General features: G+C 45.6%; 1 long non-coding RNA gene across 3 annotated transcripts in view; it reads right to left on the bottom strand.

The window, feature by feature from the left end:
* LOC142019333 (uncharacterized) overlaps nt 1–13,204 on the bottom strand; it is a 117,671-nt gene extending 104,467 nt beyond the window's left edge. For all 3 annotated transcript variants that reach the window (XR_012647037.1, XR_012647036.1, XR_012647035.1), the window contains exons 1-2: nt 12,993–13,204; nt 11,635–12,050 (exon numbers count right to left, since the gene is read on the bottom strand). This is a non-coding gene — a long non-coding RNA (uncharacterized LOC142019333). The remainder of the gene's footprint in view (nt 1–11,634; nt 12,051–12,992) is intronic.
* Between the last annotated feature and the right edge of the window lie 11,532 nt (nt 13,205–24,736).

Genomic DNA, 24,736 nt, shown 5'->3' with positions numbered 1-24,736 from the left:
GGGCAGCCATTGACAGTGCTGCTTGTTGGCTTTAAAGAGAGATGCTGTCCCTTGTAATTCCCCATCTTGGCCCTTTAAGGTGTCATTAAACAGCAAAGCACATGTCTCACTGCATCTAAATCACCAGCTGCATCCAATGCCAAATGGTTGCCCTACAGAAGAGGCAGTGTGAGGTCTCTGGCTGGCAGCGGCTGGTGCATTAATGAAGGGCATCACCAGCAAGCGGTGTGGTACAAACTGGGTCAGTTTCACCCGGGCACACAAAACAGCAGCGACCCCTGGCATAGATGGATCGCACCTCAGCAACGGGGTAGCTAATGACCTAAAACAGTGTTTAAAGTACCCCCTTTTCAAAAAAAAAAATTATAAGTACCTCCCAACATTTTTTCACATACCACTGGTTGAGAAACACCATCTTAAGGTAATCTGAGGTTGTGAAACAAGTGCCATTCAACCCTTCTAGATTTCCGTAGCCTTTTCAGGAGTCAGATTTGTTCTGCATACCACCAGGTTAGTAGGCATCCTTCAGTCTGCATAGACTATGGATTGCGCCCTTTAAAGTTTCAATTGAGGACTTCATTTACAGCGTCTATTGTGACTATAAAGACCCACACGAGGGTGACAGTCCTTGCTGCATCTCTTGCAGATGTGGTGGGTGTCTGGCAAGTCCTTATTGTGCTTTCTGTGCACTCACTTCACCTCTGCTAGCTGTCTGATCTTCATCTCGCCCTTCTGAAGGCCCTTGTGTAACCCCTGCCTCATCTGCTCCGGTCATCTGCTAGTTCTTCCCAGTTGTCCAGCTCGATGTCTGCCTCTCTGAGGTCTCTCTTGCAGACATCTTTGTAGCGCAACTGGGGGCATCCAGGAGGTCTTTTGCCAGAGGCTAGCTCACTATGCAGGATGTCTTTTGGAATCCTTCCATCATTCATCCTGTGGACGTAGCCAAGCCAGAGGAGTCGACGCTGCCTGAGGAGGGTGTGCATGGTTGGGATTCCAGCTTGCTCGAGGATGGCAGTGTTGGTCACTCTGTCCTTCCATGATATTCCAAGGATGTACCTGAGGCAGCGCAAGTGGAAGACGTTCCGCCTCTTTTCCTGGAGGGCATACAGGGTCCAAGTCTCGCTGCCATAAAGGAGGGTGCTGAGGATGCAGGCTCTGTAGACTTGCATTTTGGTGTGAGTGTACAGCTTGTTGTTATTCCACACTCTCTTGCTGAGTCTGGACAGAGTTGTGGCTGATTTTCCGATCCTCCTATTTAGCTCGGTGTCCAATGACAGGGTGTCAGTGATGGTGGACCCGAGGTAAACGAACTCGTGGATGACCTCTAACATATAGGTGTCAATGCTGATTGATGGGGATTCAGCAACATCCTGACCGAGTATGTTTGTCTTCTTTAGGCTGATGGTAAGCCCAAAGTCCTTGCACGCTTTGGAGAACTGATCCAGTAGTTTTTGAAGCTGGTCTTCTGTGTGAGACACTACAGCAGCATTGTCTGCGAACAGCATGTCTCTGAAGAGGACTTCTCGTACCTTAGACTTAGCTTTCAGCCTTGCAAGGTTAAACAGTTTCCCATCAGATCTTGTGTGCAGCAAAATGCCCTCTGTTGAAGATCCAAAGGCATGCTTCAGGAGGAGTGCGAAGAAGATCCCGAACAACGTCGGAGCAAGCACGCATCCTTGTTTGACGCCGCTCCTGATTCTGAAAGCATCCGATAATGCGCCGTCATATTGGATGGTTCCTCTCATGTCTTCGTGGAACGACTGGATCATCTTGAGTAACCGTGAAGGATAGCCTATCTTGTGGAGCAGTTTGAACAGACCATCCCTGCTGACCAAGTCAAAGGCCTTGGTCAGGTCGATGAAGGCTATGTAGAGTGGCTTCCTCTGCTCCCTGCACTTCTTCTGCAGCTGCCTTAGAGAGAAGACCACCTCACTTAAAAACAACTTACTTCAAAAACATGCAAAAATTTCACAGAAGACTAGTACTGAAACTGGCTGATTTTCTAACATCTTATTATCAAATAAATGAATTAGAATAGAAATACTGTACTTACATTTTAGTGTAAGGCATATGAAACAGTAAAAAGGAGTTGTCTGAATGAACTTTTAGAATTTGCATTGTACTGGCTTTACTAGTGTTTTTATATAGCCTGTTGTAAAAGCAGGCAAATATCTAGATTAGTTGATGTACCCCTGGATGACCTTGGTGTACCCCCAAGGGTACCCTCAGTTGACAAACACGAAACTAAAGCACCTGGATTTAACAGGGTTGCTGATTCAGGGCTGCAGGATCAGACCCATAGAATTATCCCTCAGCTGCAGTTCATATAATGCAAACTGTCACAGAACATCTGATTGTCACCCCCCCCCACACACACTTTTGCCTTGTTAACACAACCACTGCCAGCTTCCCCTGGGGGCAGGAGTGGAACACACTAACTCCCCTAGCAGGAGGTGTGGATAGCCAGCGAACTCGCTGAGATCTGCTGTGGGCGCCATGCATCTATCCAGGAAAAGCAGCTGATGTTAATTTGAGCCAAGGTCCTTTATTATTGCAGCTGCACAGCTAGACTGGCCGCAGCATTGCAAGATGTGCTGTAGGGCACATTTCGAGGCTGGACAAGTGATACACAGGAAAATGAACCAGATGTCTTGATCGAGGTTTTCCATCTTTAATTTCTCTGGGCACATGAATTCTGTCTGAATAAATGATTCCCATCTGTGGTTCTGAAGAATCTCATGAGTGGTTCCCTAGTTTGGCAGAGTGCAACTGCAATAACTGCAGTCCAAACTGCATGTCTTTGTGAGCAAGTGAAGGGAATCTTAAATCAGGCCAGTGATGTCCTTGCTGGGTCACAGACCGTGCTGTGAAGGGGCTGACGCTATCTGATTGAGATTTGGATGGTAGAACTTGGGGTGACAGTCAGATTCTTACCATTGTCAGAAGTTTTGATGTAGGATTGGGTATAATCACACTGTCAAGATAGATCTCCACTCTGACATTCCAAATGCAGAAGGTGGGGGCCTGCAAGAGAACTTAAAAATACTTTGCCTCTAGGGGCTTCTGCTTAAAAGCCTCCCAAGGTCATAGATCCCCTGGCCCTTGGAGGTAGCTGCCACCACGCAAGTGAGAAAACCCACCTTTAAAACCTAGGAAGACACACAAGGGATGCCTCCCTGTGGGGTAACTCCATGCTTCTAACGCAAAATATCCCTCTCCCCATTGTCTTACCTGGTTGCTTGCCAGCAAGAAACCTACCCTTTCTGGGTTTAACCCTTTACAGGTATTCATTCATAATGCACACCTGTATAGAATTCCCTTGTAGAGGAACCAGAGGTTTCACATAGACATGATGATGGCCAGTGGATTCATCTGCCTGCAGCATGCCAGTTTGGATCTGGCACAATTTAATCAGTGGTGGCCATATGTTGTCATCCTCTGCTGCGTGTTCATGGACCTGTGAGAGTTTGGCAAGCTAAATGAGCACTATCTTTTTTTTTAAAAGAGAAAGAGAACTGGTGAAAATTTTCATGAACATTTTTGTCCTTTTTTTAATTAAAATTTGGAATTTTGATGAAAGAAGACATCTCATTTTTAACTAGAGCTAGTCACAGACGAGTTCTTGAGGATGAGGGTCTACAGTCCAGGAAGCTATTGTCATCTCAGTTCTCAACCCTAACAGGCTCCCACAAGGAGGAGCGAAGGGCTGAACGGCCCTTGAAGGCTAACCTTCCTCTTCTCCCAAAGATGGTCGTTGCAGAACAGAGTTGATACTCATAGAAAGGAGTCACTGGTGGAACTTTACATGGCAACCCCCTCCACCATGTTGTGCTTGACTTTGGAACCAAGAGAAGACTTTGGTCTCCAGGCCTTTCAGTCTGACACCTTTCATCAGGCCTACATGCAGGAAAGGTTTGTGCAGGGAAGAAAGACACCCACATGTAACTGTGGGTTCCTTCTCCTAGCTGGACCGCACCAGTTTGCTACTACTGTCAGGATAATAGGATCAGTGCCTTAACTACATCAACAAAGGCTCAGGCTTTCAATTACGCAGGTCCCAAATTCAATGCCTGCTGATGCCCCATTTCAGGGACCCTTACACATATATTTAGAATATCAGAAAAGTTTTGGTTGGGAGAATCTTCATTCTAATTTTATTGGAGCCAGTTCTTCCATCCCTTTTCCTACTAGACTCTGTCTAGGCCTTGGATACCATGAATCTCCCACCTTTCTGCTAACCAGTTCCATACACAGTCACAGCACTGGATTTCATCGCCAAGTCTCACAGGCCTCAGGATAATTATTTGCCCAAAGCCATAGATGGAGCACCCAGATACAAGCAAATTCCCAAACTTCTGCCATTTATCACTCTAAAAAGCAGCCATTGGAAAGGCAGCCTCTATCTGATAAGAGGTGTCAGTCAAGATTTCAATGCAGCCTGCTGCGGGATGAAAAGGCCACATCACCAGACATCTGCATAACTAACTGTGGAGAATGTTAAATCTAAACAGCCTGGGAACCAACACAATGGACTCAATCTCTGTAACTGATAACAGGAACACTTGAGACTCTCGTGTGAACTTTAGGTACACATATACCAGAGCAGGCCACCTGCCAAAGCGAGGCTTTTCTTCCAGGCTGCTGTGATTGGCTGCATTAAAAGCACTCCGCTTTAGCGAGCTGAATATTCAGCTTGGCACCATATCTTCATCTCTACACAATCAAACATCACCTCAGACTGAGCATAGTTGTTAAATTCCAGATACATTAAAGGGCATGTGAATTGCTTATGAGAGAAGCAATGTTCACGCTGCACTGATACGGGCTGAAAGCCTAGATTCGACCTTCAGAGCTTCCCCTGAAATTCTTTGCATGGCTCTGGGTTTTGAGACTCCACCTCTCTTTGCAGGATGGTAGGCGTGCTTTATGCAGAAGACACCATATTTCCCAGATCTGAATTTGGATCACTGCATGGGCTCAGATCATAGAATATTTTGGATGCAGGACTTTGTGGAGCATTGCCACATGGAGCCCAGGAGACCTCAGAAACATTTTGGACAGTGGGAGAGGGGAATTGAAAGGCCATTAGAACAGCCTTTCTTTGGCCACATACAAATACTGGCGCTTTAATCTGACTATTGGAATTCAGACGGTGTGCCTGTGAACGCTGCCTAAACAAAAAGCGTTGACCAGGTCAGGCACTCTCTGACTGAGAAGTGGCAGGCCGACAGCGGGTTTCTCAAAGCTGCAAAGTTTTGACAGAACATTAGGTATAATCATACCTGTCAAGAACGACATTCTGCAGGAAGCTCTCTGTTGGCGAGTCAATCCTAGATGGCCCTCATAAACCCTCCGTATCACCTCTGGGGTCCCAGAGTCTGAGGAGACATCCCGACAAGCAGACAATACCTATCCAGGCAGCCAAAATTTCTTTAGCCAGAGTTGTCCTTGAAGGTGAAATCATTGTAAGTCCCCTTGCTTCTCTTCACTGAAAGGAGGCAATAATGCATTTCTTCAGATCACTACCATTTAGGGCGACATAAGCACTGCTGTGCCAGAGCCACACAACCAGCCACCTAGTCCCCTGTTCTATGATCACCAGTAAAGGCTAACACTGAGGTTTTCTGGGTGTTTGTAAGCTCCAAGTGGGAGAACAACGATCTGGAGATTTCTGACACCATACGGTGAAATTCTGACTGCCCACCCTGCGTGAGTTTATGGTTGGAAGGGAGGTGTGGGACTTGAGAAGAATGCTGACGTTAGCACTGAAGGGGTAGGCACTCATTAACTTGCCTGGGGGTACTTCATGGGGCAGATCCTTGAGCAGCCACACGCAGAGGATTTGAAACAGCCTTACAGTAGTGGCTGATGAACCCCCTGTCATAAGAGATCCCTAGCAAGAGAAGGGCTGGGTGTGAGGTTTTGTTGTTCAACCCAGACCAAAAAGGGGTTATGTCACCATGTGCCCTGTGACACTGGACACCAACAACTGTCCACAAGCATCCAGGTCTCACCCTGGCTTCCACCACCCAGTTACTTTTATTAGCGTGACCCCAACACGCTGCCAGGGTTTGCAGTGCAGCGTTACAGGGAAGCAATTCCAAAATTATCCCACACAGTTCCATAGGCCGGGATCATTCTTGTAAACATCTCCCTGTTGATGGCAATCAGAGAAACCAGGGTACCTCTACTGCATGTTTGCAGTTTCTGCCCTACTCCATATGCCATTCACCTGTGTGCTGTTTTGGTCCCTGAACAACTGATTGCAGAGTGGTGTGTCACAAGGCATGTCTACATAGTAGCCTAATTCCGATATAAGCTATTGTGAAATAGCTTATTTAGAAATAAGGCTGCTACACACAAAACTGCATTTTGAAGTAGCAGTTAGCTATTTGGAAACACGTTTGCTATACACATAGAGCCTATTTGGAAACAGAGCCATTGGACACACTATGGCTTATTTCAAAATAGGTGCTATTCTCTTTCTGCTATTCCTTGTGAACTGAGGGTTAATCATAGAATCATAGAATACTAGGATTGGAAGGGACCTCGAGAGACCATCAAGTCCAGCCCCCTGCCTTCATGGCTGGACTAAGTACTGTCTAAACCATCCCTGATAGACATCTATCTAACCTGTTCTTAAATATCTCCAGCAATGGAGATTCCACAACCTCCCTTGGCAATTTATTCCACTGTTTGACCACCCTGACAGTGAGAAACTGTTTCCTAATGTCCAACCTAAACCTCCCTTGCTGCAGTTTAAGTCCATTGCCTCTTGTTCTGTCCTCAGAGGCCAAAAAGAACAACTTTTCTCCCTCTTCCTTATGACACCCTTTTAGCTACCTGAAAGCCGCTATCATGTTTCCTCTCAATCTTTTCTTTCCCAAACTAAACAAGCCCAATTCTTTCAGCCTTTCTTCATAGGTCACATTCTCTAGACCTTTAATCATTCTTGTCACTCTTTTCTGGACCCTCTCAAATTTCTCCACATCTTACTTGAACTGCGGTGCCCAGAACTGGACACAATAATCCAGCTGAGGCCAAACCAGCGCAGAGCAGAGCGGAAGAATGACTTCTCGTGTCTTGTTCACAACACACCTGTTAATGCATCCCAGAATCATGTTTGCTTTTTTTGCAACAGCATCACACTGTTGACTCATATTCATCTTGTGGTCCACTATAACCCCTAGATCCCTTTCTGCTGCAGTAATTCCCAGACATTCGCTTCCCATTCTGTACATGTGAAATTGATTGTTCCTTCCCAAGTGGAGCACTTTGCATTTGTCCTTATTAAACTTCATCCCGTTTACCTCAGACCATTTCTCCAATTTATCCAGATAATTTTGAATTATGACCCTGTGTTCCAAAGCATTGCAACCCTTCCCAGCTTGGTATCATCTGCAAACTTAATAAGCGTACTTTCTATGCAAATATCTAAATCATTGATGAAGATATTGAACAGAACCGGTCCTAAAACAGACCCCTGCAGAACCCCACTTGTTATACTTTTCCAGCAGGATTGAGAACCATTAACAACTACTCTCTGAGTACGGTTATCCAGCCAGTTATGCACCCACCTTATTGTAGCCTCATCTATGTTGTATTTGCCTAGTTTATTGATAAGAATATCATGCGAGACCATATCAGATGCTTTACTAAAATCTAGGTATACCACATCCACTGCTTCTCCCCTATCCACAAGGCTCGTTATCCTATCAAATAAAGCTATCAGATTGGTTTGACATGATTTGTTCTTTACAAATCCATGCTGGCTATTCCCTGTCACCTTACCAGCTTCCAAGTGCTTGCAGATGATTTCTTTAATTACCTGCTCCATTATCTTTCCTGGCACAAAAGTTAAGCTGACTGGCCTGTAGTTTCCTGGGTCATTCTTATTCCCCTTTTTATAGATGGGCACTATATTTGCCCTTTTCCAGTCTTCCGGAATCTCTCCTGTCTCCCATGATTTTCCAAAAATGATAGATAAAGGCTCAGATACCTCCTCTATCAGCTCCTTGAGTATTCTAGGACGCATTTCATCAAGCCCTGGTGACTTGCAGACATCTAATTTTTCTAAGTGATTTTTAACTTGTTCTTTTTTTATTTCAACTTGTAACCCTACTCCTTTCCCACTAGCATTCACTATGTTAGGCATTCCTTCATCAGACTTCTCAGTGAAGACTGAAACAAAAAAGTCATTAAGCATTTTTGCCACTTCCAAGTTCCCTGTTACTGTTTCACCCCTCCTCACTGAGCAATTTGGAATAAGATGGCTGCTATTTTGAAATTATTTCAAAATAACAGTTGTGTTTTACAGACACTAGCATGGTTATTTTGAAAAAACTGTGCTGTGCGGACCTACCAACAGTGTCCTGCAATGGGCGAAAGAACAAAGTTGCACTGCCATGGACCCTGCAGCAGAGGATTAACAAGTACCTCTGAGAAACCTTTCTGGAGATCTCTCTGGAGGATTCCCATGAGATCCCCGCTATACTAGAGACACCATCAATGGACCTAACCACGCCATCAGGGCTCACACACCTGTACATCCACTAATGCTATCATGTGCCACCAATGCCTCTCTGCCATGTACATTGGACAAACTGGACAGTCTCTGTGCCAAAAGATGAATGGACATAAATCTGACATCAGGAATTAGATTACACATCAACCTGTACGGGAACACATTAACCTCCCTGGGTATTCCGTATTGGATGTGAAAGTAGCCATTCTTCTACAAAAGGATTTTACCACAAGGGTACAGAGGGAGACATCTGAGTTGGAATTCATTTTCAAGTTTGATATGTTTAACCTTGGGCTCAACAGAGATCTTAATTATCTTATGTATTACAAGGGCAATTTTCCCACCTTTGATATTCACAGGAACGGCACCCCTCCCACTTACCTTCGTTTTCTTCTTCCACTGGTCCTGTTAATGACAGGTGACTCCCCCTCCACACCTTTTCTTTCTTTTCTTCTCTGCCTCCTTTCTTCCTCCACTCCCTGCCATGTAAACCCTGGATTCTTATTATCTGTTCTAAGTCTGACGAAGTGGGTCTTACCCACAGAAGCTCACAACCTAATAAATAAATGTGTTAGTCTTTCAGGTGCTACAGTACTGCTTGTTTTTTGTCAACCAGTAATAGTTACTCCTGCTATGCAAGTGGTGGAGAGGCCTCTGTGCTGGATGTGCCAGAATCAGTGCACACTCACAACACAGGCAGGAGGGCACAAGACCAGCCAACATAGGTCTGTTCCAGGAAGCAGTGGGTTAATGGGCTAGACCCTCAGATGCCTGACCCGGTAACTACCTACAACCCCTTTCTCATTGGCTGCCTCTGGTGCAACCTCCCTCGGGAGGCTTTTAGCCCCTTTTTACCCATGACAGGCAGCTGACCCACCACACTCCATCAGTCAATATAGGATTGTTCCCTAGATTGTACCCCACAAGGCTTTCCTAAGGCCATTGTCTCAAGCGATGTTGCTGCTAGCCCCTCCTTTTGGGAAACCACTTCTCAATAGGCCTTAGGAGCCCTTTCCTGACATTTCATTTAAACTCTCTTTCGTTTAGCAAACCAGAGTTGTAAAAAAGAGAAGCAACAGTCTTGAAAGGGTTAAGGTGTCTGGAAAGGCTCTAAGGGTCTCTACCTATCACATGGAGGGGTGGAGCACATAAGAAAGAGGAAGGTGGTCTGAAAGGACAGAGGTGGTGGATCTCTTTCCGTTGAGTCAGTGGAGGCAAGGGAAAAGCTTTCAGAGACTGTAACCACCTGTGCTGTCATACTTATGTCCCTTGATTATCAAACAATATCCCATGCATGTGCAGTACCCAGAGGTACTGAGACCTCATCTGGGGTGAATGAAGTCTCTGCTCTACAGCCTTAGCTAAGAGCCAGCTGGTCTTATCTCATGTGGTAGAGTGCAGGGCTTTAGACCCTATGCTTGCAGGTTCTATCCCTAGTGCCAGCAACCTGAGTCTATTGGTGTTACACATGGAAGCAGGTGCCTTTAAAAGACTTGGGTACAGCTTTTCTTCCCTTGCTGGTGTGGTGAAACAGCCTACCCACTTACAGGGACCTTGTAAAGCTCCAGAGTGAAAGCAAAGAGGGATGCAGAGCTCTCCAGCCAGCCCTGTACTTGTCACCATCACACATTCTAATTGCAAGGGCATTAATACGGTGATGGAGTTCCCCCTTTCCTGTGACATTAGTGCAGCCATTAGCCACTCTGGCTGTTCAGCTATCACTCTCCCATGGAAACCCCAGGCTCTGGGAATGGTTCTGCCTGACCCTTGTGTGCTAACACAGCAGTATGCATCACATAGAGCTGCAGCACCACGCTTTCAGCCAATTGTACCTGGAGTTTTTAAGGCAATGTTTTATTTCCTAATTAAACTGAAAGAAAAAGAATTGGATAACAGTCTGCAAGATTTGCAAGCTACATATATTTCAGAAAATGACTCTTGTTCCCACTGGTGTTGCTCATCAGCAGCAGCCCATGCTACAACATGTGGGATTAACAGATTAGTAAAACTGATAGCTAACACAAGGCCGTTCCGGTTACATACTTACCATGTCTCCTCTATGGCTTTTTCACAACACTACTAAATTAAAGTGCTTTTTATTTAATCATTTCTGGCCAAAAATCCATTGGTATTCTGCCCCCACCTCCCTAAGTAATTCATCCAGGCAAGGCCACATGTCTCTCACATTTATTTATCACAGTGGAAAACTCAGTTAGGTGGGAAGATTTCCAAACAAAGCAGAGGACAGGTCTTTGGCGAGCATGAAACAGTGTCATTCCCCTTCAACTTGAGGAGCCAGCCTATAACACAGCAAGAGCCGAATAAAATACAGAATGGTTTCTTTATGGACTCAGGGCCTGCTAACGATGATCCATATGGTCCGTTATTAACGAGAAGGGAAAGGAACACAGATGACAAATGGCAGTTGGATAGAGAGAGCTGGTTCTAAACCCCACTGAAATCAATGGAAACAATCCCATTGACTTCAATGTGTTTTGGATCAGGGTACAGGGCACTGCAGAGATCCAGGGCATCCTTCATGGGATACAACACTGACACTGAAGTCACAACAAAGACCTTTTTTTTTTTAAAATCATCTTTAACCCTAGACATTTTCACAAAACAGACCAGGGCTCAGTTCTGGCAATCAAGAGCAGAGAATACTGCTGTAGCCCAGGCACTCCAGGGCTATGCCGACCCTTCAGGGTTTTTCAGAAATCATTTATTTCTAAGATGTAACGTGGAAATAAGATATTTCAGAAAAGAGCGTTCACTCTGCATGAAATTGAGCGTTCACACCAGAGAGCGCGACTTTGAAATAAGAGCAATGATGGGCTGCATCCGTGGAAGCCAATTAAGTCATAATTATCGCTGCTTAGTACGCACTGAGTCAATTTCGAAATTGGAAGGGGTCAGTGAAAATCGTTCATTTTGGCGGAGCTACTATTTTGAGTTAAATGCCCGATTTCAGAATAACAAGCTTAGCAGTGTGGACACAAGAGGTCTTTTTCCAGGGGGGAAAAAAAAGTGTTTTCTCTGTTTTCTCTGCCAAAAAAGAAAAAAAAAAAACAGTGTAGACAAGCCCTGGGTCCCCCAAGCTGAGCACCTACCTCTGAAGCAGATCAGCCCAGGACTGTATGGCATTGCCTGAATTAATCCCACTCTGGAGCTGACTGATCTAAAGACATGATCATTCAGCCGGGCCACATCACAGCCCTAGTGCCCGTGCTTCTCTGTGGAAGAAAGCCTCAAAATATGAAGCATCTGCTGCAATGCCAGCTTCTTGAGCATTAACGCCCTTCCAGTGACCTGGCAGAATGCTCTGGTCAGGTCATTGCCCATGCACAGATGTGGCAGGAAGCAGTACAGTGACAAGAAGAGGATGATTAGGGCCATGGCAACTGTTGCAATGAAGTGAAAGAAAGAGGGTCATGTAGGGTGGCATTAGTCTACTTGGGGATGATATTTTAGCAGGGCACTTTCTCATTAGAAGATTATTCACCAGCGCAGACGGCAAGATCAGTATCTATAAAATAAAAGAGAGCATCCTAAGTATTCTACAATGGCAAAGCCCAGCTCATACGCTGTTATACCACCAAGGGCTTGATCCTGAAATGAGATGTACTAGCTCAGAAACTGCTGCCCTGTAGAGGACCAGCAATAACTCCTCTCCCATCTTCATGTTTACACCTACCATGTATTTTCAGAGGCTTAACATGCCGCCCCCCCACAACCCCCCCCGCAACACACACACACATTTTGTTCTTTCTGAGCTACACTTGGCTGATTGAGTATTCCTACATAAATCAGCTTCTCCAGACATAGGATCATTTGGTTGCTTTCCTCCAAACTTCCTCCCCATTGTCATCCGCAACTGGTAACATGGTTGGTGAAATAACATCCCCACAGAGGTCAGTAAACAGCACAAACTATGGCAGCAGATGCAATATGAATGTCAGTATCTTCCATGACAGTCTCCAGTGCTGTTTATGATGCTGCCCATTTATTTAACACCTGTTCAGGGTCCCCTTTGGTCTGGTTGATACTGATCAGGTTGTAATTTGGAACCCCAGGCTCCTTCGTGGTAATGGCCAGGAACATAGTTTTATCCAAATTAATAACCAGAACAATCCACACTGCATCGTCACCAAACAGACTGACCCTCGACTGCAGCAATTCACCAAATGGAGAGACATCATAATTTCAAGCTTGCCAGGAAGCTGAAAATCTCTAGCACCAGGATCATACCAACTTAACTTTGTAGAAGTAAAACATGGGCCCGGGACAACTGGTGCCTGCAGGAGGAGGGGATACAGGGAGACCACCCAGAGGGACAGGGCAGGGGCATGAAGGGGCACCCCATTCAGCAATTAAAATTATGGAAGGAGCACTGGGGGGCACCTCCCGAGTGCTACCACAAGTCACATATACATGGTCCATGACGAGAGCTGAAAAACGCAGGGCTTACTTTTTCACTTCTCATTGTTGTCATGAGTTGTTCCATAGCAAGTGCCCAGAGAAGTTCAGAAATCAGGATATTCGAAGCTGATCCCAGCAAAGTCCTCCATCATCAATGGATCAGTTTCAGCAGCTTTGTGATCCTGGACATGTTGTTTGAGTGACAAGGGTGGGGGGCGAGATCATATCTTTTACTGGATCAGCTTCCATGCTAAGAGAGAAAAGCTGCTCTGTGGAGTTCGAAAGCTTAAAACAGAGGTTGTTCCAATAAAAGATATTACCTCACCCACCTTGTCTCTCTAATGTCCTGGGACTAATACAGCAACAACGTCACTGCATGAGAATGGAAGAACAACAAATTCCAAAGTGTGTTTACCAAGGAATACTGACACAAGACAAGTGACCATGCGGGTATGATAAGATTTCAGTGATGTACCTAAATTGACTGCCCAGCCAGACTACTCAAAGGATCTATGCAGAGATCGATGTGGATGGTATTCAATCTGCAAGGAAGCCATGTCCCTTGGGGTTTGCGAGGAAGATAGCAGTGACTGGTAATGTGGTGCTTAGAATACAATATTCCAATTGTGGATGTAACAGAACCTTGTAGACAGGGACTATCTCTTATTTCATAATGTGATGCCTATATAGATATAGCCTAAAATTGCACTGACAGGTTTTTATTGTTGTTGGGGTTTGTTTCTGCTTTGGTTTTGGAGTAGGGCTGTCAATTAATTGCAGTTAATTCATGATTAAATCAAAAATTAATCATGATTAACTGAAGTTTTACTCACACTGCTAAGCAACATAACACCAATTGAAAATAATTTCATATTTTGGATGCTTTTTTCTACATTTTCAAATATATTGATTTCAGTTACTATATAGAACACAAAGCATACAGTGCTCACTTTATAGTGTTATTTTATTACAAATATTCACACTGTAAAAATGGAAAACAAAAAATAGTATTTTTCAATTCACCTCATACAATTACTGCAGTGCAACTTCTTTATCATGAAAGTTCAACTTACAAAGGTAATTTTTTGTTACATAATTGGACTCAAGAACAAAACAATGTAAAACTTAAGACCCTACAAGTCCACTCAGTCCTACTTCTTGTTCAGCCAATTGCTCAGACAAACAAGGTAGGTTACATTTATGGAGATGGTGCTGCCCAGTTCTTATTTACAATGATTCTTGAAAGTGAGAACAGGTGTTTGCATGGGACTGTTGAAGCCAGCATTACAAAGTATTCATGTGTCTGATACGCTAAACAGTCATATGCCCCTTCATATTCAACCATCATTCCAGAGGACATGCACCCATGCTCATGACACTCATTAGAAGTATAATGCATTGCTCAAATTTGTGACAAGACACCTTGGGGGAGAACCGTATGTCTTCTGCTCTGTTTTACCTGCATTCTGCTACATATTTCGTGTTATGGCACTTTTGAAAGACATCCTAGCACATGTTGTTCAATTTCAGAACACTTTCACAGCAGGTTTGAAAAAATGCAAAGAAGGTACCAATGTGAGATTTCTAAAGATAGCTACAACACTTGACCTAAGGTTTAAGAATCTGAAGTACCATCCAAAATCTGAGTGGGAAGAGTTGTGGAGCATGCTCTCAAAAATCTTAAAACAGTAAAACTCCAGCACAGAAACCACAGCACCCGAACCACCAAAAAATAAAATCAACCTTCTGCTGCTCAGATGATGAAAATGAACATGCATCAGTTCACATTACTTTGCATCATTATTGAGCAGAATCTGTTATCAGCATGGAAGTATATCCTCTGCAATGGGGGTCAAAGCATGATGGAGCGTTTGAATATTTAGCACATCTGGCACATAAATATCTTGCTGCACCAGTTACAACAGTGCCATGAGAACATTATAGTAAACGCTCGATTTTTCAGACCCTGATTCAGTGGACTTCGGGAACAACAGACATTCCCTGCATTGTTCCTGAAGTCTGCTGGGGTCCATAAAATCATCCCCCTCCAAAAAAAAAACAAAAAAACAAAAAAAAAGTTAAGAGATTTACTTCTGCTGCCGCCTGGAGCAGCCACCACCTCCTCCACCAGAACGACCATATGCTCCTCCCACCAGGGGTGGGGCAAATACACGGGCAGACTGGCACTTATGTACACACCCCAACCCTGGTGGGAGGAGTGCTTGGCAGCTCCAGCAGCGGCTCTCCCAGGCCACGTGTTGACCCCTCCAGCTGTCCCAACAGAGTCCAGAAGCTCCTCCAGTGATGGTGGCATTGGTGAGTGGCCAAGTTTTGGTTTGTTTTGGTTTGGGGGCGGGCCCTCTGGGGGAGTCTGGCAAGGGTGGGTGGGCAGTAAAACCTTGCATTTAACAGACTTTTGGGGAAAGCAGACACCCCTCCCTCCCATCAGTCCATTCAATCGAGGGTGTACTATATTTCTCACTTTTCGGTGACACAGTAAATGAGAAGCAGGCAGAAGTATCTCCCATAAATGCAGTGCCTTTTTTGTTAAAAAAAAAAGAGGAGCCGGTGCTCATCCAGCTCCCCCAGCAGCCATTCCCATGGCTGGGGCTGCTAAGGTGCAGGAGCTCAGTACCTCCCCTCTCCCCCCCAAAAACACTGCATAAATGTAATCAAACTTGTTTGTCTGTGCAATTGAAGCTACGTCTACACGTGAAGCCTACATCAAAGTAGCTTATTTCGATGAATAACGTCTACACGTCCTCCAGGGCTGGCAACGTCGACGTTCAACATCGACGTTGCGCAGCACCACATCAAAAGAGGCGCAGCAAGGGAACGTCTACATGCCAAAGTAGCACACATCGAAATAAGGGTGCCAGGCACAGCTGCAGACAGGGTCACAGGGCAGACTCAACAGCAAGCCGCTCCCTTAAAGGGCCCCTCCCAGACACACTTGCACTAAACAACACAAGATCCACAGAGCCGACAACTGGTTGCAGACCCTGTGCATGCAGCATGGATCCCCAGCCGCAGCAGCAGCAGCCAGAAGCCCTGGACTAAGGGCTGCTGCACATGGTGACCATAGAGCCCCGCAGGGGCTGGAGAGAGAGCGTCTCTCAGCCCCTCAGCTGATGGCCACCATGGCAGACCCCGCTATTTCGATGGTGCAGGACGCGGATGGTCTACACGTGCCCTACTTCGACATTCAACTTCGAAGTAGGGCGCTATTCCCATCCCCTCATGGGGTTAGCGGCTTCGACGTCTCGCCGCCTAACGTTGATGTTAACATCGAAATAGCGCCCAACTCGTGTAGCTGTGACGGGCGCTATTTCGAAGTTAGTGCCGCTACTTCGAAGTAGCGTGCACGTGTAGACACGGCTTGACTGAGCAAGAAGTAGGGCTCAGTGGCCAGTTAGGCTCTGAAGTTTTGTATTTTTAACTAATTATTTTTGCCCGTAATTCTACATTTGTAAGTTCAACTTTCATAATAAAGGGATTGCACTGGAGTACAGTACATTAACGGGGGGGATTGAAAAATGACATTTTATTTTTTACGGTGCAAATATTTGTAATCAAAAATTAATATTTAATTGTGATTAACTGCAATTCACTTATTCAATCGCTTGAGCAGGCCTGCCAATGAGGGGGAGGGAGGGATTAGAGGCTCAGAGGGAGTAGTTTCCCTAGGACCTGGTGATTCAAAGAGGCCTGGGGCTCCCAAGTGTTGTAACTGCTACTACTGCAGCAGCAGAGACAGCTGGTGCCTCGGGCCCTTTAAATTGCTGCCTTAGTGCTGCACCATACGCGTTGCATAGCTCTGCGGGGTCAGGGTAAGGGAGGAACCAGCACTGCACTCCAGGAAGCACTGAGGGCTGGATGCCCCTAGCCCCACCCCTTCTGCCTGAGGCCATGCGCCATCTGGGAACATGGTGCTAGTCCCCAAACACCTTACCTGGGGCCTGCAGAAGCTGTCAACCACCCCTATTTTGGTGCCATAGCACATTGTAAACAGACATCTATTATGTTGTCCGCTATCACCAGTAGGGCTCTCTCAATTTCTCCAATTAAGGCAGTTGAAATCATCCATCTAAGAGTTTTCTGGTGGAAAATTAGGTTGCTGACTAGTTGAGAATTTTGTGGAAACATCTGCTTCCTGTGAGAAAATGTTACTTGTCATTGAAACCGCAACCCTCACCCACCCCCGCACCCCCAGATGGAAAAGCTTTTAGCCAGAAAAAAAATCCGTTTTCTACCAACATTTTTTTGGTGCAGAGGTTTTCAGTTTTTTGAGCAAATGTTGAAAAATTCCCCAAGAGAAAAAAAGAACAAAAAAAAGAACAGTCTTCCAGCTCTAAACATAGATTCCCAAGTTTCATCTTCTCCTGGAGAAGGTGCTGTAGTCTGGAAACTGATCTGTATGTAGGTGCACACAGAAGGCAGAGTTTATGGCTGGCAGATATCACATAGCAGTATCCAGTTGGTAGGTAGATAGCTAAGCAGCTGCATGTTAAAAATATGCTGTCAGCCACATGCCCCCAGAAACTTTCAGGCACCGAACATGGCTCTGTAAAGAAAATACTTTGGCCCAAATCCATTCATATTAATCAGCACAGCTCCCCTAAGTCAATGGGTTTACACTGATTTATACTACCTGAGGACCTAGCCCATCATTTTAAAGTCTCCATCCAGAAACCTTTGGCTGACTTGCTATATCAGTTGCTGGTGTGTCTGAGGGACCATCCTTTGGTGGCCCAAACTGATTATTCTTCCCTTTTTCTTTCACTTTAACATCTCATCCCACCTCTGCAACGTCCCTATTATTAGATCCAGCAGCTGACAGTTATGAGTTTGTTACTGATGAATGAGGTGAGAGGCTGGCTTGTTGGAAGATGCACAACACCATCCTAAGGCCAAGCGAGATCTCACGCTTCTCTCCACCTCCAACCTCCTGTGCTTCCCAACACCAAGCGCTGAACACAGGGCAGCTGCCTCACAATCAGGGCTTAACCGTGGGCTAGCGCTTCACTCTTCCTCAGTTATTAAAATAGTCTCCGTACATGACAGCTCCTGCCTCTGTGAAATGCAATCCTGTATCTTTGTGGACTCCTTGAGTTACAAAGGGTGGTGTGTAACCATAGAAACTCTGTTGTAAAACAGCATGGGAGTTGACATGTAATAAAGTGCTACAGGCATGCAACACCTGAGTGGAGCTCTTCAGGAGGAATAATTATGGAATGGTTTGTAACAAGTTAAAGCAGCATTGTCCTGCATGGAAAGGAAATCTCTTTCTGGAATATCAAGTTTTGGGGGCAATGTCACACAGTGTTCATTTCCCAACACCTTTCACATGACGGAAAATGAGGAGAGACACAGGCCACATTCTGAGCCACCACCAAGTACGAGGAATGTGTAATTAAGATTCGTCAGTTTGGTTCAATCTATCTGACAAAAATGCAAAGTCTGGATTTGCACTCACTCTGGATTCTGATTCTCCTTCCCCAAAGTGCTGGATAGGTTGGTTCAATTCCAGCTTTAGGACAGAGGTGCACGAAGTGGAGGGAGGATGCCCTTGGCGGCTGTGAAATTTTGCATGGGGGGTGCCAGACAATCGCTGCTGGGTCTCAGACTCACCCAGCTCATTAAAAATGTTCAGATAGGTTACCTGACCTATCACCTGACAATTAATGTAAGATGAAAATTTGAGTGGGGGGAAAGAAGCAAAATGCTATTGAAGTCCTGTGAATGGTAAGAGGTAGGATTGCCATTGCGATTTCCTTCAAGCCTACAACTCAGCAGCACACAATCGTCGGTCATCGACAGCTCACCCAGGAAACTCAGCCTGTTCCATTTGCACTTCAGAAATGAGAAACACTATGATGGAAGTGTTCACACATTGCCACCGATCTCACAAGTCACACACACATACATAGACCCCCATGCACACGGATAATTTAATGCCTCTTGATTATGGATTCTGAGAGGCTTTTGTGGATTTATTATCTGTGATAACAACAAAGTTCCATTCGTTTTCCCTCAAAATTTAACCTGTTCCATTAAAAACCGTAGGAACTTGTACATTCTTTATAAAAATATCAGTGAAATATTCCATTACCTTAGTATCCAAAAACACCTCCCCACTCACTACAGTAAAATTCTCCCCTGCTTCTCAAACCAATCGGACCCTATTCATGCTGTTGTACATCCAGGAGAACTGGGAAACCTGATAACCCTTGCGGAAAACCCTTCAGGTTGAAATTCAAGCTCTGTCGGGCAAAGGGGTTATAACCCTTACTAGAAACGCCCTATTTAAGCCAAAGAGTCATCAGACTTAGTGCCTAGGCCAGGGGTGGGCAAACACAGGCCCATAGGCTAGATCGGGTCTGTCAGAGTTAGTCCCTGATGCCCTCCCCACCATATTTATCCGCACCTTGACAGGTGTTGTGCCATCAGGGCTTTCTTTGACTGCGGATCAGGCCCCACTTTTCATCCCTGAAATTAGCAGGAGCCCCCCAACCTGAGGAAGGACCACAGGAGGGGATGCTGGAGGGCTCCGGGGGGGGAGGGATGCTCAGGGAGAGGACCCCAGGAGAAAATGCAGGGGACTCAAGGGGTGCCCTAAAGGGGGAGGGACACATGGGGGTAACTTAAGGGGGGAGGGACACTCAGGAGGATGGTCAGGAGAATTCTAGGGCCTCACTTGCATCACTACCTCCACCTTGTAGGTGTTGCCCTTGCTTGAGTAGGGAGGTGGTGATCCCAGGCTGTGCCATGTGCAGGTGGGATGGTGCATTACCCTTCCCCCACACAGCAGAACTGTCCCGCACCAGCATCTCGGGTGGTGGTGGGGTCCTGGGTGTCAGCACACTGTGGGAACCAGACTGGCCACTTTACCCAGCCAGGAACTCACTGGCTGCCCCGTCACCCGAAGCAGGGCCTCCCAGCGACACCTCAACACATTCTGATTGGCCCAGAGAGAGCTATGGGGTGTGCCATTCCTATTGGTCATCATGCTCTCTAGGTAACAGTGGCAGTGGAGGCTGTGGGGAAGGGAGAGTAGGCAACAGAGGCTGTGTGTGGGAGACTGGGAGAGCCAACTTAGGTCACAGGGCAGGCAGCAGAAGTTGCAGTGGGGGGCTGATCGTGCTGCGACCCCTTACAAAATTTTGCCCCACAAGGGACGCACCCCCAGCTGTGTACACCCCTGCTACATCCACTGGATCCACCTTGGCCACAAGCTTATTGATCTCTTCAGAGAAGTCTAATAGATTAGTAAGGCATGATTTCCTCCTACAGAAACCACATTCACTTTTTCCCAACAAATTATGTGCATCTTTGTGTCTGATAATTTTATTTTTTACTATAGTTTACACTAATTTGCCCCTATTAATGTTAGACTTACTGGTCTGAAATTGCCAGGATCACCTCTGAAGTCCTTTTGAAATATTGGCATCACATTAGCCATCTTCCAGTCATTAGGTACAGAAGCTAATTCTAAGGCTAGGTTACAACCCACAGTTAATAGTTTTGCAATTTCACATTTGAGTTCTTTCTCAATACTTGGATGAATGTCATCTGGTAACAGTGACTTGTTACTGTTAAGTTTATCAATTTGTTCAAAAACCACCTCTAGTGACAGCTGAGTCTGGGACAAATCCGCCACCTGAAAATAATGGCTCAGGTTTGGGGATTTCCCCAATATCCTCAGCTGTGAAGTCTGAAACAAAGAATTTATTTAGTTTCTCCACAGTGACCTTATTATCTCCTTTAGCATCTTGATCATCCAGTGCCCCATTGATTGTTTAGCAAGCTTCCTGCTTCTGATGTACTTGAAAAACATGTTCCTATTACTTTTTGAGTTTTTGGTTCTTCTCCAGACACAAGAAACATGCTCCTTCCACAATCTTGCAGCTGCTTTCCCTGTTTATCCAGCAGGCTATGCGAAGCATTTGCAAATCATCTAATATGGCGTGCTATATTTCTGATGCCTCCTCACTCCCCAGCAAAAGGAAGCAGTGGATGAAAACACAACACAACCCTATTCAGGTGTCTCTCCACCCATGTGCCATGCATGGAGCTTGGTAATACCTCTAAAGCCCTTACTGCCTAGCCAATGTGCTTGGCAAACAAAGAGACATAAATCACCAATATGTATTTCTTTTTAAAGGGTAACAAAATAGAGTATCCTGGTGCTCACATTGGGAAAGCTTTATTCCCCCACTGAACTTCACATGGCAAGTTTAAAGTATCTAATCCTGACCTTGCCTGAGCCTGGCTGACCTCCTTTTGCAAGCCAGAGGAGGAGGATTTCTCTGTTTTTTTAGGTATTAAAATCTCACAATGTTATTAAAAGGAATTGTTCAATCCCTTTAATTGGCTCAGAAGATAAATTCCTCCCTCAGCCCATGGGTCATGGCCATCAGCAGCTATTTATTAGCCGCATTGATTGAGAAGAACAGCCTTTAAATGGAAATAAATTGAATTCTATGGCAAAGAGGATTCCGCACAAGCTATTAATGTAAGACAGGGAGGCTTAGCGATTGCTTGGGCAATTTTTTTTTCTTTGCAGCTTCCAGATATCCCCAGCTATTCTGCTCCCTGCCACCCACCTGCCCCTATCTGATATTCCTCAGTAATCAGGGGCAACGGGTTCAACTACAGGATCACATTTCACTGCCTTTTTTTTTTTAACCAGGCAAGAGTGGGTGGAATGTCAGGGATAGGGGAGAATTTGTCTAGCACGGAGACTTGAAATAACTTGGATTAGGATATTGAAGGAATAGGGGGCAGCGGGGAAAGGGTGAGATGTAACACTCTTCCACCCAAAATCCACCCTAGAAAGAGAGCGGGAATCTCTCATCCTTTCCTCTTCTGGGGCATTTTCGTTCTATTTTTGTCTTCATTCCTGCGCAGGGATTGTCTGTGCCACCCGCCGCCACTGCAGAATACATTTCATGGTGCTCGCCTTCATTCCGGAGTTTAATTGCCTGAGATTGTTACTTGTAGGCTGTTAATTTATTAAAACCAGATCTCCCGTATTATTCCTGAGCCTGGAAGAATCATTGCATTCCATTAAAGGCAGTGGTGCATGCCGGCTTTTCTTTTTCTCTGGCCACCTCTGTATAGCAGCCTTTTCCTAAGCTGGAAAACTCCACCACACAGACACAAAAAAAGCAGTCTTGTAGCACTTTAAAGACAAACAAAATGACTTGTTAGGTTATGATCTTTTGTGGGACAGACCGAGTTCTTCAGATCTAGAATTTCCAGATCTGAAGAAGTGGGTCTGTCCCACGAAATCTCATCATCCAATAAATCATTTTGTTAGTCTTTAATGTGCTACAGGACTGCTTTTCTGTTTTGTGAAAATACAGCCTAACTAGCTACCTCTCTATGACTATGCCCCCACACAGGTGAGGCAACCAGCTCCTCCTTGGGGCAGAGTAGGCTTAGGAGTAATCACAGGGGCCAAATTTACTCATGATGAAAGGGGAGGTAAAGTCAATGGAGTTGCATCAGTTTAAGGCCCATCTTGGCATGAGTTAGCCTTGTCAGTACCTTTTGGGCGGGCACCCAGCTCACAGTGTGCCATAATGGGGCTAACTCTAATGGACCCTGGTGCTGCAGATAATTGTAATTTATTAGATGCACCTACACTTAATTAACGAGCTGGGACTAGAACCCTGTCGTGAAATCCTGGCCCTGCTGAAAGCACTGACAAAACTCTAAGCCCTGATCTTCAAGACGCAAAAGCACTGATGCTTATAGTAGATCTTTTGTTCTCTTGGTGTTCAGCCACTAGAAAACAACATTATTTGCACACACAAAGTCAGGTTAGAGCTACACTAGCCATAGGAGCTGACCACCGATACACAATTTTAGCTATGCCAGTTGCATAGCCTCAGGAGTGGTGAGATGATCTGCCTTGACCACCTCCTACAGGACCCAGCGGAGATCGCCTCCACCTTCCTGCACTGGAGAAGCCCGTGTATGCAAGAGGCAAACCTAAACCAATAAATGGGATGGTGGCGCAACCGGGAGTGGCTCCTTCGGTGAGGGTTCTGTTGCCCCTCGTGCAGGGAAGTGCTTCCTGTCACGGAATAAGGCTCTTGTATGAGCTATAACTGTGTTAATGGGTAACATCATCTGTCTGATCTCTTCCCAGCAGAGTTGCTGACCCTCCTGAGAGGTTTGCTCTCCTCTTTTAAGCCCCCAAAATGGTCTGCCTTAAATGATTCTGGGATCCCTCTGGCCTCTGATTCCCTCCTGATTCTAGAGGGACCACTGCCCTCTTGCTATAAAATCTAAAAACCACACAGGCAATAGCCACATGCACTGCAGTGGTGTGATTACATCATGAGACAATGTGTGAATTGCCCTTTGTGGCTCTGAACACTCACTTCTCCCACAGTTAGGCACATTCCTACAGACACCATTGCTAAAGCTGATAGGCCTTGAGCTGCAGCCTGGCTAGCGAGGTCACCATATGCTGTCTGGCTAGATAAAGGCCATACAGTTTGTCTTTGCCACTTTGTGTTTTACCGTTACAAATATCATATTCCTTCCGGAGGTGTCTGTTTGCCTGGCTACTGGCCTATAAAAGAAAGTAAGCGAGTAGGCCAGGCAGTCAGCACACAGTGAATTCAAATAAAAAGAAAACTCCAAGGTATTGCAGTGAGTGGATTAAACGGCCATGTCAGAATCAGTGCAGTATGATGCACTCTCTTTGCTTGCCTCATATTGTTATCTGGGGCCGTGTTAGCATCTGCTGTTTCTGAGATAGATTACATAGATTTAAAGAAAGCCACACAAGTTGCACAGAGCATCAGAAACTCATTCTGCCGCCGGCAGTGCTAACGCAAAAACCACGTCCCGAACACGGAAGATCCTGACCTTGAACCTCATATGTGGCCACCTCCTGACTCTGGGGAGGTTTGTGTCCTTATCCTGATCTGGTGCTGAACAGCAGTGCTATAATGAATCCAAACATCACTGTGAGTACATCAGATAAACTCGGTCTGAAATTTGAGTCTCAGCCCCATTTCTAATTCCCTGTCCACAGCTCAGTGGGTTCTTTGGTATCGTCTGTCACCTTCAGGGTAGGATTCAGGAGCCTTGTCCTCTCAAAAGCCATTCCTGGGAGCTGAGCAGAAGAGGTATGAGAGACAAGAGCACAGAACAGGGATCACACACACGGGGCTGGGAGCTTCAAGAGAACCTGGGAGTCAGTGTGTAGGAGCCCTACTTTACAGGCAAGCTTTCTAAACAAAGGCAGACCTGGTTAGCATTTGCAATTGCAGCTGCTAATTACAGAGGAAATGGGCCAGACTGGAGCACCCTGCCCAAAACACACTCCACACTTGTCCCAGGAGCTCTGAAAGATCACCAGCAACCTCCAACAAGCAGCTCATCAGGGGTTGGCAACCATGTACTGAGCCCATCAGCTGCATCTAACACTCCATTATCAGCACCCAGCCATGCTCACAAGAGGACAGGGGACTGAAATCCCACCGCACTTCCACACTCCCCTGGACCTTGTAGAAAGTTCTTTATAGAATGGTTGATCCTGAGAGTAGGATTTCAAGTTTAAAGGCACCCATCTGTGGACCTCATATGGTGGGAAGGACTCTTTAAACTTGGAGAATAATTAGTATCCTGCTTAGTGCCCATGGTGAAGGTAAATGTACGTTGCCACTTTCCAGGAGTGACAGCAAAGTTGGGGCAAGATGCCAGTTAATCACTTTCTGTACTTACTGGCTTGCAGTGTATTCTCTGTCTGACGAAAGGTCCTGTCTGGAC

This window comes from Carettochelys insculpta, chromosome 11 (assembly GCF_033958435.1).
Source record: "Carettochelys insculpta isolate YL-2023 chromosome 11, ASM3395843v1, whole genome shotgun sequence".
Lineage (NCBI taxonomy): Eukaryota > Metazoa > Chordata > Testudines > Carettochelyidae > Carettochelys > Carettochelys insculpta.
The sequence above is the reverse complement of the archived record's forward strand: the minus strand, read 5'-3'. Positions and strand labels throughout refer to the sequence as shown.